The sequence below is a fragment of the Podarcis erhardii genome (assembly GCF_964252035.2).
Source record: "Podarcis erhardii genome assembly, chromosome: 14".
Lineage (NCBI taxonomy): Eukaryota > Metazoa > Chordata > Lepidosauria > Squamata > Lacertidae > Podarcis > Podarcis erhardii.
Genome location: NC_138503.1, coordinates 36,527,244 through 36,541,416, shown reverse-complemented (window position 1 = coordinate 36,541,416; position 14,173 = coordinate 36,527,244).

The window sequence follows — 14,173 nt, the reverse complement described above, 5'->3', positions numbered from 1 at the left end:
CTCACGTGGCCAAAGTGCAGCCCTGACAGCAATCCATAGTGAGGCTGAAGGTTGGCCCAGAAAGCCCCACAAATGAAACAAGACAACGTGAACTGCCCTAACATGCCTGCCAGAGGTGGCTGCAGGAGCCTATAGGATGGAAGGCAGGGAGCCCAACATGAGGGTGAGCCAGAGCCAATGGCAGCTGCAGACACCTAATGCTAGGTTTGTCCCCATTCTGCCTCCTCCCTGCTCAACTCTACAAGAGGAAGCTGGGAGCCAGGGCCACCACCTCCTGGACTGGTTGTAAGTCAGGAAGCAGGCAGGTGGGGGCTTTCTGAGGACAGACTGAGTCTGGTGGGGCAGTGTCCCATGAGCCTTAATGGACTAGCCTCCACTGATTCCAGGGCAATGCAGCACAACACAGTTTCCAGGAACTGTTCTGCCCTGGGCATGTGGGACCTGGGAAGTAGGGCAGATGCCTCCAGGTAGAACCAGCCCCCAGGTTCAATCCCCAGCATCTCCAGGCAGGGCTGCCCAAGAGCTGCTGCCAACCAGTGTGTAGACAGTGCTGATCTACATGGGCCAATGGTCCTTCCTCCCATGGGGCAGCCAAAATTGTTGAGCTTTTTCCAGCAGATACACCAAAGTTCTTTTTTTAAGGAGATCACCCCCCTAAAGTTGAGCTTTTCTGGGGAGCAGGCCTGGCTCCAGATGGTGCCAAGGCTGAGCATTTGCTAGGTTACCGTACCTAAAAAGCTGAGAGCCCATGGCCCTAACATGGTGCCATTTGCACAATGCACAAGCCTTGATGTTTGCATGTCCCACCTCATCCTGGAAAGGGTCCTGGCTCCCCCAAGTCCTGGAACTGATAGCATTCCTATGTGCTTTTCAGCAACCCTCTCTCCTCCTCCTCCTCTGTCTTTGTAAGAAAGAATAGTCCTGATTGATCAGGCCAATGGCCCACGTAGTCCAGCATCCTGCCAGGGGAACCCACAAGCAGGACCCAAACACAAAGGTACTCTCCCTGTGATGGCCTGGGACTCGGAACCAGAGGAGACTCAGTCTGCACCGGATCCTTTGCCTCGGGCATCACCTGAACCAAGTACGGGGCCTGATCCTGAAGAGTTCCAGTCTGCACAGGTTCCCCTGCAACAAACACCAGCTGGGCCGAGTCAGGGGCCTGAGCCTGCCCTGGCTCCAGATGCAGGGATTACCTCCTTGCCTTCAGCTGGGCCATCACTTACAGCTGCTCCACTACCGGTTTGGTCAGGGGAGGCTGAGGCGGCCTCTGAGTCTAGTAAACCACCAACATCTCCTGAGCTGCAGAGACTAAGGTCTGAGAGAAGGAGAGACCTGAGTACTCGCAGGAGGAGTGCTCGCCTTTGGGCGAAACAGGGAGGTGAGTCGCCGGGGGATCAGGACCGGCCGCTACCCTGACAAAGATAAAAGGCTGTCGGACCCCGCCCCAGGTTGTGGGAGCAACATTGCTGTATGCTAGATCCTGTACCTGTCCTCGCCTGGTTTCTTGCCTCCTGTCTTGCCTTGGCCCTGTTGGACTGACTCGTAGCGGAACCCTCGGATTCTGGACCGGTCCTGGACTGCGTTTCACAGGTTACCCCCAGGCCCAGCACACTCCCTTCCTGCAACTTCCAGTGGAGGCGGAGCATAGCCATCGTGGTTAGTAGCCATCAATAACCTTATCCTCTGTCAAAACAAAATAAAAAAATTCCTTCCAGTAGCACCTTAAAGACCAACTGAGTTAGTTCTAGGTATGAGCTTTCGTGTGCATGCACACTTCTTCAGATATCGTGCACACTTCTTCAGATTTCGTGCGTGCACACAAAAGCTCATACCTAGAACTAACTCAGTTGGTCTTTAAGGTGCTACTGGAAGGAATTTTTTTATTTTGTTTTGACCATGGCAGACCAACACGGCTACCTATCTGTAACTTATCCTCTGTGAATGTGTCCAATCCTCTTTTAAAGCCATCCAAGTTAGTGGCCATCACTGCCTCCTTTGGAGGGACTTTCTTTTATTTTTCCTGACTCTTCCCACATTCAGCTTCGTTTGATGTCCACAAGTTCTAGTGTTTAGAAAAAACTTCTCTATCCACTTTCTCCATGCTGTATATAATTTCATAAACGTCTGCCATGTCACTTACTCACTCACCTTTTATCTAAACGAAAGAAGTCCCAAACGCTGCCCTCCATTCCTCATAGGGGAGTCGCTCCCTTCTCTTGGTCAGCTTGGCTGCCAGTGTGTGTAGTGGTTAGAATGTTGGACTAGGACCTAGGAGATCAGAGTTCAAATCTCCATGGGACCATGAAGCTGACTGGCGGTCCGTCACGCTCAGCCTAATCTACCTTGCAGGGTGGTCTTTCATAGGGTCCACCAAGGCACCTGTCATGTTCTTGAGTCGAAAGAGCCCTTCAGGGCCACATGGGCAGTGCTCAAAATTCACCAGGCACATGAAGTTGCTACTGACTCAGGTCCAGTTGCGACTGTGGAGATTATTGGGCACCAGGCTGGCGACCACCGTTTAAAAACCTCTGCCTTAGTCCATAGTTAATTCCATTTCCATTTCCACTCTGTGTAATTCTCCTTCTTGCATAATGGGACAAGTGAATTGTTGCAAGAGTAAGCTACAGTCAAGAAATATAGTTGAGATCATAGAATTGTAGCATTGGAAGGGACCCCAAGATTCATCTAGTCCAACCCCCTGGTGAATAGACATTCCCTTGTGGTGACCATAACCTTGAAGGTGCCATTGGGTGCCCAGCTTATATATCCGAGTTTCTAACATCATGAGAGATGATGCCTCTGAGCTGCCTTATCTACAGACGGCGGCTTCTACTGGAAGGCTGGTGGTGAGTTCTTTGATGGGTCAGACTGAGCTCCCAGCGGCTTATCCCAACTTGTATCCCAAATGTCAGTCACGTCCTCTACCTGGGCAGTTATCTTTCCACAAGGACCAACACTGATGCCAAAATTCAGCTTCACTTGAGCTGTGCGAGTGCAGCTTTCTCCCAATTGAAGTGCAGAGTGTTTGAGGACCGGGACATTCGCAGGGAAACCAAAATGCTTGTTTACAAAGCCATTGTACTACCAACCTTACTGTATGCTTGTGAAACATGGACCACTTATAAACACCGTCTCCAGCTCCTCAAAAGATTCCATCAGCGGTATCTCCGAAAAAAATTGACACATCACTTGGGAAGACAGGCGAACTAATGCCAGTGTACTGGAAGAAGCAAAAATCACCAGTGTCAAAGCAATGATTCTTCAACATCAAATTTGTTGGACCGGTCACGTTGTGCGGATGCCTGATTATCACCTTCCAAAGCGATACTTAAAAATGGAAAGTGTAATGCTGGTGGCCGACGAAAGATATTTAAAGACTGTCTCAAGGCAAATCTAAAAAAATGTAGTATAAACACCGACAACTGGGAAACACTGGCCTGCGATCGCTCCAATTGGAGAACAGCCTTTACCAAAGGTATCTTAGACTTTGAAGACACTCTAACTCAGGACAAAAGGGAGAAACATTCTAAGAGGAAGGCATGCTTGGCAAACCCTCACCATGGTCAACTCCTACCCAGAAACCTATGTCCCCACTGTGGAAAGATGTGTGGATCCAGAATTGGCCACTACAGTCACTTACAGACTCACTGTTAAGACCGTGTTCATGGAAGACAATCTTACTCGGCTACGAGTGATTGCCAAAGAAAAGAGGATCCCAGCTTGTCTAGCAATTACAGCCCTGCTTGGTCAGGGCAAGTTGCAGGCTGGCAGCCCTTTTTAAGTGCTGTTGAATGTCCAGACGTCCCTGGGGAATGAATTACAGCCACCTTGGTGCCATCTGTTAAGGCTATTTTGTCTGTTTCCCCCACAAAGGGATGTTATTGATGTGTTCCTATCCAGGAAGCGAGACGTCCTCGGCGGTCATATTCCTCCCCTGTGGCCAGTGCCCCAAAGGCTGTCTCCAAAAAAGGGCAAAGAGCATCTCCTGGTGTTTGCACACTTGTGACCTGCTCTCACCTTTCCTCAGCAGGATACAGAGCCAGGCAGCTGGAGGTCTCTAGCAGGGGAAGGTGGACCTCACGTGGTGAAGGCTATCTTCTAGGCTAGCCTGCATAGCCAGCCTTCCACCAATAGGTTTAGCCACTAATAAGTTCATATAATCTATAGCTCTTATCCGAGCAGCTGTGGTGTGGAAAACTGAGGTGGCTAAAAGGTACATTGCTGCATGCTTTTGCTCCTTTTCCTTTCCTAAATTAGACTGTTAGAATATCCGGCCTGTAGTAACTCAGATGCAGATTTCAGTTTGCTTGTTTTCCTCTACCCTGCCCATCCTTTTTACCTTTTGTGTCATCCCTTTTTTGACTGTGAGCCCGACAATTCCAGTTTCTCATTTTTAAAAAAATCTTATTGGAATATGCACAGCTTGCAGATTTAACATATAGAATAAGAGAAGAAGAAGGCACATTTAAAGAAGACTGGAAAATGTTTACTGTGGGTGAAAATTGTGTTCATTTAATGTGTTCATCTTAATGCTGGTAGCATTAAGATAAATTCAACAGTGTAAATAAGATTTGATGGATGTAACATTGGATTACTGAATGGTTTAGCTCATGTAAAATATGCAGGGATGTATGGTATGCAAAATGAACCATGGAAGGAGAAGCAGGGAAGTCATTGATTTAAGGTTGTTTAAATAAATACTTTGAAATGTAATTTAGAAAATTTAAAAGTATATATATATATATATATATATATATATATGAATCTTAGGTCCAATTTTTCCACATTTTGCATCAGTTCACATTTTTTTATAGTCCTCACAAAAATTCATCAGCATTTTATTGAATCTGTCCTAATACACACCATTTTGCATGCCATTTTCCCCAATAAACACATTTTTGCAAAGCTATTTCCCTAATATAACACATTTCTGCAAGCTATTTCCACTAATACATGCGTTTTTACACACATTTTACCCGGGTATATGCCTTTCCGTATGCGTTATGTGGCTGGAGAAATGCACTGTGAAATTCGGAGATGCGTGAAATTTAAAGTGTGGCTGTGAATTGAGTGGGTTTGCCTTTAAATGTGGACCGAATCTTATTTCTTCCCCCCAAGGACTTGAGAGCAGCTTGCACGTGGAGGAGAACAAAATGAAGAAGCTGCAGCAGATATAGCCTCAAGGTCACTTTCCTTGGAGACAAAGGAGAAGCAATTATTAGTGACAAGGAGCTGTGGGTGATTTCCTGCTACTTGTTCAGGAACATAGGAAGCTGCCTTGGACTGAGCCAGACCCTTCAGCCATCTGGCTCAGTATTGCCTGCACTGACTGGCAGCAGCTCCCCAGCAGTTCAGACCAAGAGTATCTCCCAGCCCTACCTGGAGATGCTGAGGATTGAAACCTGCACTCAAAGGGGATGCTCTACTCCTGAATTACCACCCTTCCCTAAAACTAAGTCAGAACATAGGAAGCTGCCTTAAACGGAGTCAGAACATTGGTCCATCTAATTCAGCATGGTCTACACTGATTGGCAGCAACACCCCAGGGATTTAATCAGCATAAATTTGCAGCCCTGCCTAGGGATGCAATGATTTGAACCTGGGGCCAGTCATTGAGCTACAGATGCATCCAGTGTGCATAGGAAGCTGCATGATACTGAGTCTGACTGTTGGTCCATCCACCTCTGTCTACACTGGTTGGCAGAGGTTCTCCAGAGGTTCAGGAGGGGAATCATTTTTAGTCCTACCTGGGGATTGAACCGGGAACCATAGAATCCTAGAGTTGGAAGGGAACCTGAGGATCATCTAGTCCAACCAACTGCAATGCAGGACTATGCAGCTGTCGCATACAGGGATCAAACCTGCAACCTTGGTGTTATCAGCACCACTCTCTAACCACTGAGCTATCCAGGCTCAAACCTCCTGTGTGCAGAATATGTGCTCTAGTGCTGCCCTATGGCCTGCCTGCAACAAACAGAGTAAGCTCCCAGTCCTCATGGTTCTGAAGATAGGGCTGAATTAAATAGAAGCATGGGATTCTGCCTTATACTGAGTCAGGCCATTGGTCCATCTGGCTCAGCTTTGCCTACATTGCCTGGCCACAGGTTTCCTGGAGTCTTTCGCTCCAGCCCTACCTGGAGACACCAGGGATTGAACCTGGCCTTTGCCACATGCAAAGCAGTTGCTCTAACGCTAAGCTACAGCCTTTCCTTTGTGACACCAGTCAGAAAACCCACTTGGATAAAGTGCTTTACATCTTACTGAACTCCCCATGATCAAGGGTCTGGAAACCAAGCCATATGAGGAATGGTTGAGGGAATTGGGTACATTTTCAAATATCTAAAGGGCTGTCAAGAGGGAACAAGCTTGTTTTCTCCTGCTCCAGAGGCGAATCAGTGGATTCAAAGGAGATTCTGACTAGACATCAATAAGAACTTTTTGGCAGTAAGAGCTGCTTGACAGTGGAATGGACTTCACTGGAAGGTGGTGGACTCTCCTTCCTTGGAGGTTTATAAGCAGAAGTTGGATGGCCAGCAGTCATGGATGATCTATCTGAGGTTCCTGCATTTCAGGTGGTTCGGCTAGATGGCCCTTGGGGTCCCTTCCAGCTCTGTGACTCTATGATTCTTGCCTCCCTCTCCTTGCATTCCAAGCATGAGGGATTAGCCAGCCTGAGCTGAGTAAAATTAATAAATGTTGAGAGAGGGAAAGAGCACAAAGAGGGAAGTCGCGTTGATGGGGAGGAATTCTCAGCTTTCCGCAGCTGGCCTTTACTTGCAAACAATTCATTTAGATTATGAAAGCAAAAAAATTGAGGACAAAACAAGCGAGATTGTTTGCTTCTCAAAGAAAGAATAGAAAAGAAATGGCATTTAGAAGGGAAATTATGTAGGATATCGTCTGCTCCCCTCCCTTCTTCGCCCAGAGTCCTTGGGAGGGGATTCCTGGGACTCAGCAGAAGGAAACATAATTGGATATTAAAATTAGACCAACTGACCAGAAGGGGGGGAGGGAATCTGCAAGGAATTTTGCTTTCTGAGTCCGCTATCAGGAACACAAGGGCAAACTCAAGCATTTCCCCCCTCTGTCTTAGGTTAAGCGACAACTTATGACCTGGGTTCTGCTTCTGAATCTGCCCCAAAGTGCTGGTCTCTGCCAGTGCTGTTGCGCCTGCCCCCAAATCAATGGGATCCATGCTGTGTGGGCAGCATTTTTATATAGCATGGTCACTAGTGTGGGATGTGAAAAACAAAAGCAGTCAAGTGCAACATTCCAAGAGTGAACATGTTTACACATGGAGAAGAATGCCTGTCCAACCAGCAGGTAAACTTCCTGTTTCCTTCTGGGCTGGGACAGACTTCCTCTGCATGTGACTAGAGGTGGGCATGGCTTCACCTGTGCAGATAACAACAAAAGCACAGGGCAGGGCAGCCATCTTTCTCTTTTTTTGACTACATGTGTCGAAGAAGCAATATCTGCTTAGCCAAAGATGCTCTCTTGGCTTCCAGTCAAGAGAGGACAAAGGGACTATCTCCTTATGAGATAGTTTCCAGGTCTATGTTACTTTTCTAAGCTAAGTCTGCCTTCTGGGATCCAATTGTGAACAGAATGTGAGTGAGTAAATTATTTTTATACTTTTGTAGAGGACTGTGTCGTGTCTTATCTTTTATGAGGGAATAAGGGGGAAATACCAGAACAGTTATTATAGAGGCTTTAGCGAGCCTGAGCAAACACATCCACTGTGAGTTTAAAAAGGGGAATGTTATTCTGCTAAATTGTGAACTTGTTAACACAAGTTGGAAAGGCTATAATCAAACAATATATCCTCTCCTGCATCCCTGAACATTCCCCAAATTAGGTGACACTGGATGCTTCTGGGTGGAGCTAGGAGTTTCCTGTTGCCATTCTGTTCTTTTTTAAAGAAGTTACACATGTTGCAAAAGTTGTGTAATTTCACCGCAGTGAACAGCGAGACAAATAGCGTCATTCATGGCAGAAGATTAACTGCAGAGGAATGGAAACAGTGCTGCCTGTGAGGAATACAAAGAGGAACAGGAAGCAATGCCTTCTTACAACCCCAGGGCTAATTCCTGTCTCCTTCCATAAAACATGATGGTGATGGGGTTATGGCCATCTCTGTAAAGTTGTGTCCTTGCTTCATGATGTAATTGCTCTCGGAATGGCTCCCCATGTGGCCAGTCCCATCCCCTGGGCTGTATTATTTATGTGCATGCCCCCTGCAGTGCAGACACCCATGTGTATGACAGGAGCTGAAGCCAATAATTGATTCTGGCAATTGAAAGTGACTAAGGAAAGGTTGGGGAGGGCAGGAGGTTGCTGTGCTGCCACCCTTAAGGCCATGGCACTTTGCTTCCACCAGACATCCTCAGTCACCTTGAACTCCCAGATGCTTTGGGCGTGAGTTCTGTGAATAGAGTCTGTTAAGGTTTCTTGTTATGGTAGTTCCCGCCTTCAATTTGGGCCTGAGTGCTCTGTGTGCCCATTCAAAGATTATGAGGTCTGCAAGCAGTGATTTAAGCCACGAAGCAACAAATTGTGCAGGATCACTCTCTTTCACTCTATCTTCAAAAGAACGCAAATGTCCTATTTTGATTTTCTGCACCTATATTTTCTTTTTCTAATCTCTGATCTTTTTGTCATGGATTGGGCTTATTTCTTTTGTTGCTGTAGTTGTTTCTGTTAAAGAGTCAAGCCTCGTGTTACGTCCTGTCAGTTTCGTTTCCATTGGAAGCATTAGTTATTTCCAAGAGTTTGGTTTTTTACTAAATTCCTTTATGGCTTATTCTTACACTGCAGATTCTTCTTTTAAGATGTTGTTACCATTTTCTTGCTCCAACGAGGAAGAGACCTCTTCTGAGGGTGGCGGCATCTTGGCTGCAGCCTGCATTAGTGACCTTGTTGAAGTGAGCCTTCTCTCTTTTATGTTCAGCTGTTCTGAATCCCTTTGCATTCCCCTTTCCTTTCTTCGAGGTTTTGGGGTTTTTTAGACAGCAGGGATTTTTTCCTCCAAGCTGTTTTCCTAGGCCTTGGAGCAGAGCTTAGAGTTTAACTTTTGGCGTGAATTGATGGTTCTGCAACAATCTGAATTGACAGCAGCGAGCATAGAATGACAAATGTGTCAGTCTTCTTCCTCTGGGCTCCTTTTGGAAACCAGCTGGGTCAAGGCACAAATAGCTGCAGCAGAAGCGGGGAGCGGCAGGGCAGAGTTTTGACACCTTCTGGAGCTCCTCGCATTGCAGAATGCCAGGCTTAGTATGCCAGGCCAGCAGAGCAAGCCAAATCTGTGATTGGTGCTGACACCTGAATTTGAGCGGTGAGGTGAAGCAAGGCTGGACACAAAAAAATCATAATTATCATCTGTGAAAGGATCAGATATTTCAATAGATGAAGCTTTGATGACCCTGAGGAACAACATGAGAGACCAAATCCCCCAGCCTGACCTGAAGGAGCTGAAGTGAATATTTGCCAGCCTTTGAAAATTGACTGGACTGTTTAGTTTTGTCGAATGTGACATTTCAAACTCAGTTTCCCATTTTGAATGTGAAACGTGTATCTCAAAATTTGAAAACCAAGTGTTTGGGACTTGTTGGTGTCTTTGGCTTTCCATGATTTTTGCAATTGACACAATATAATATCACCAAGGCAACTATCTGTAAACAACAATAAAAGTCCATAGAAATGGCAAAAGTAGTTTATTTCCCAAATAGGTTTTATCTTAAACAATTGCAAACGCAGTAAATAAAGAGTTCCATTGTAATATATCAGTGGTTCAGTGCTCAATTCTTCTCTTTCCAAAATAGATTTTATCTTGAACAATTGAAAACACAGTAATAAAGAGTCCATTTGAGATATACCAGTGGTTCAGTGCTCAGACGTCATTCCGGTAATCAGAGGTTTCGTTGCTAAAGAGCTTAGACATCGAGCTGTCAAAATCAATTGTAACAGAATTGCACTGAATTAACAATTAAAATAAGGAAAATTAAAATTAAAAATACTTTGAGAATGCATAATTAAGACATACCTTTGTAGTGAATAATACGTAAGAGAAGACAGCATGTAAATGACTTAAAGCAGGGGTATATCTACTGTACAAGAATAAAGGTGAGACAATAACTAGTCTATTCGCACATACATAGTTAATACCCCCAGTCCCACTAATACAAAAATATCTGTATAGAAACTTACCTGTCCCCATCTGCATGTTTCCATTGGGAGGAGCAAAGAAAGAGGACGATGTCCTTCAGTTTGTTAAACCTCCTTAGGAAACATGGGTAGGGCTCACAAATTTAAAGACATAGTGGTGAAAAGTCCACAAATACAGCTGCATGTAATTGCATTAATCCTGCAAACTCTAATGTTGAATTTAATCCATGTGGAACTAGTGGATTGAGTTTATAAAAATACTTGGGTTCCATCTGGGAAAGTAATCTGGACACATTAACACCAGTTAATGAGTGAGTTGAAGATATGTCCTTTACAACAAAGAAGTGAAAGTCATCAGAAGTGTGGTTTTGTTCAATGAAGTGTTCAACCGGTGGAGCCTCTCTGATTTTGCTTCTAATGCGGGATCAGTGTTCTAAAATAAGAGTCTTAACAGGGCAGGTGGTGGCACCAATGTATATCAACTGACAAGTGCATTCGATTGAATAAATCACATTTCTGGTGCCACAGTAAGTGTACCCATTCGATTTCAGAATTGTGAAGCTGTTACGGACACGATAAGAGGCAGATTCAATAACTTGGTTACAGGCTAAACAGCCTCCACACTTTGTCCCAGTGGCAGATGAGAAATTTTCTGTGGTCTTTTAAAATCACTGTGAACCAGAAAATCTTTTAAATTGCGGGGTCTGCAGAACCCTATCAAGGGAGGGAGATCACAACCCACAATGTGAGATACGATGCCCCAGAATCTGTTTATGATTTGTCTTACCTCCATCGTCCTAAAAAAGAACTTTATATTCCCACTGGTTTCAAAAAGGAGAGATTGAAACAGGCTTGGCGCTGCTTTTAAAAGCAATGGGGCAAGACTGTGGCAGGATTCTCCCCATTGTGTTCTTGGTGGAATGAAAGCAGCTCCCACAATTCTGACTGTAAGGGCTGCCGGACAGTGGAACGAATTCCCTCGGAAAGTGACAGACTCTCCTTCATTGGAGACTTTTAAAAAGAGGTTGGGTGGCCATCTGCCAGAGATTCTTTAACTGCAACTCCTGCATTATATTCCAGCGTTGGACTGTGTGACCCTTGGAGTCCCTTCCAACTCTGCAATTCTGTGATTGTAAGACACAGCAAAGGGTGTTGAGCTAGCAGGCGGGCAAGTGTTAATAATAATGCGCACCCAAGGATTAAAATGCAACAGTTGCACAACAGCGCAATCCGTTGTGCAACAATGCTACCAGCAACCAACTTGTGTATTCTTTTGTGCAACAGCACCCCACTGTCACAAAATATTTCCTCAGCACAACAAGTAGACTGCTAAGTGACTTGAACTGTCTGGGATACAACCCAAGCTGCGCAGGAAGGATGGTGAGGGAAAGGTCCTCTGGGTATGGCATTGTTTTCTTGACTGACCTAAGCCGTGTCCCCAGAGCCAGCTCATGGCAAAGCAAAGCAAAATCCTTGCTATTGTACCCTGCCACAAATTACGGGCTGCAGGTGATCTCAGCCTCCCTCCCCTTTCTGTTAGGAAAAAGGCTCTTCGGTGGTGAATCTTTCATAGCCTTAGCAAGCCCCAGCAGCTGCGGTTGCCATGGCAACTGGCAGAGGCCTGCAGGGTGCCAGCGAGCCTTGTTGCACAGAATCAGTGGCAGACAGCTTCAACTCTGGATCTGGGAGGGGGGATGAGATGGGGAGGCAAGGAAGTACAGGAACTCCACTACTACGGCAAGATAATACATCTCAGTTCTCCTCTCACCTTGCAAGGCTGAAATGTGCCAGCCTCAGAACCCTTCCTTGACTCAACCGCTCCCAAACTTTTGATGTTCAGACCACAGACTGGTTTGTAAGGGCAAATGGGGCAATACACCACCCGTCTCCGACACCTGCCTGCCTTCTGGCAGTACAACCAGCCCAGGATGTAGCTATGGCTGTCATTTCCCACTGGCCACATTCACACCATAGTACAGTGGTACCTCGGGTTAAGAACTTAATTCGTTCTGGAGGTCCGGTCTTAACCTGAAACTGTTCTTAACCTGAGGAACCACTTTAGCTAATGGGGCCTCCCGCTACCACTGTGTGATTTCTGTTCTCATCCTGAAGCAAAGTTCTTAACCTGAGGTACTATTTCTGGGTTAGCGGAGTCTGTAACCTGAAGCGCCTGTAACCTGAAGCGTCTGTAACCCAAAGCACCACTGTACCTTTATTCCAACGGAGGCTCTGCCATAGGCGCCAACTCTCAGAGGCCCAGCTCTTTCCTCCCCCCCCCCCCAATATTTTTGGGGGCTGGGACCCCCCATGCTCAAAAGAATCAAGGGGCAGAGCATGCCAAGTGCATAGCCAAGCATGGCTTGGCTTCAGTGGCCGGCTCCTTCTCCTCCTCCTCCTGCCACGTAAGGGAAAGACGGGGAAGCAGGCCCAGCCAGTGGCAGCAGCAGCAGCAGGAGGAGGCTGAGGAGGTGGCTTAGTACCAGAAAGAAGCTGGCAACCATTGAGGGAGCTCTGTTGCCACGTCTGACTCCTGATGTTTTGATGTCGCCTGCATGATATTGCCCCCCCCCCCAATCTCTCTCGCAGGTTGGTGCCTTTGCTTTTTGCCCATCTAAACAAGGGATGAGGAACCAGTGGCCCTCTGGACTCCAGCTTCCATCAGCCTCAGCCAACATAGCCAAAGGTCAGGGATGATAGGAGCTGTGGTCCCAGCCCTGATCTAAACCCAGACCCTCCAACATTTCTCCAGTGAAATAGGATGCCCTATTCCATAGTAGTGTTGTTGTTGTTGCTGCTGCTGCCCCACCCATCTGACTGGGCTGCCCCAGCCACTCTGGGCGGCTTCCACCATATATAAAACCATAATAAAACATTAAACATTGGGGGGGGGGGAATTTCCCTATACAAGGTTGTATTATTTCTTATCTCCTTGACTCGGGGGGGGGGGCACATAACTCCATACCCTCCAACATTTCTCTGATGAAAATAGGGACATCCTAAGGTGGCGCTGTGGGTTAAATCACTGAGCCTAGGACTCAGAGGGTCGGCTGTTCGAATCCCTGTGACGGGGTGAACTCCTGTTGCTCGGTCCCTGCTCCTGCCAACCTAGCAGTTCAAAAGCTCGTCAAAGTGCAAGTAGATAAATAGGTACTGCTCCGGCGGGAAGGTAAACGGCATTTCCGTGCACTGCTCTGGTTTGCCAGAACCAGCTTAGTCATGCTGGCCACATGACCCGGAAGCTGTACGCCGGTTCCCTCGGCCAATAAAGCGAGATGAGTGCCGCAACCCCAGAGTGGGTCACGACTGGACCTAATGGTCAGGGGTCCCTTTACCTTTACCTTTAAGGAAAAGTGAGACATCCTGGAATCAAATCAGAAACCGGGACAGCTTCTGTTAATCAGGGACTGTTCTTGGAAAATAGGGACACAGAGGGTCTGTAAACCCAGTAATGTCGATGCTATCTGGCTGTGGCTTCCCAGGGTCTTTTATTCCGCTTGCTACCTGATCCATTTAACTAGAGATGCCAATGGTTCGACTCCATATAAGACACGTCCTTATATTCTCATGTTCCTATCCGATTGGTCTACTTCCGGAAATCTACTCCCAACAGCTGTTCTCAATCTGGATAGAATCTTTCTTCTGTCTTTCTTCCTCTTGGTGCTTGAAGCAGAATATCAGAACGCTTCCTTTGCTCTCCCCACCCACCCACTGCCCCACAGCCTAATTAACTTTCTCCATCTGTCTCCAGAGGGGCTGCCTCTTTGGTCAGGCTTCTAAATAATTGACTGTTCATCGGTCAGGCAAGGACGCAGTCAAGATCAGCAGCTGGCTTCATCTTAGCTGCCTCAGCCAAAAGTCACCATAAAGTCATTTTCGACATTTATGCTCCAGACTACAGGTCAGGTGTGCGTTCATTTTCTGCTGCCATTGTATTAATGACTGTGCATTTATTTGGGCATTGCTCCTGCTGTTGTGTGTGTGTGTGCGTGTGTGTTATAATATATAA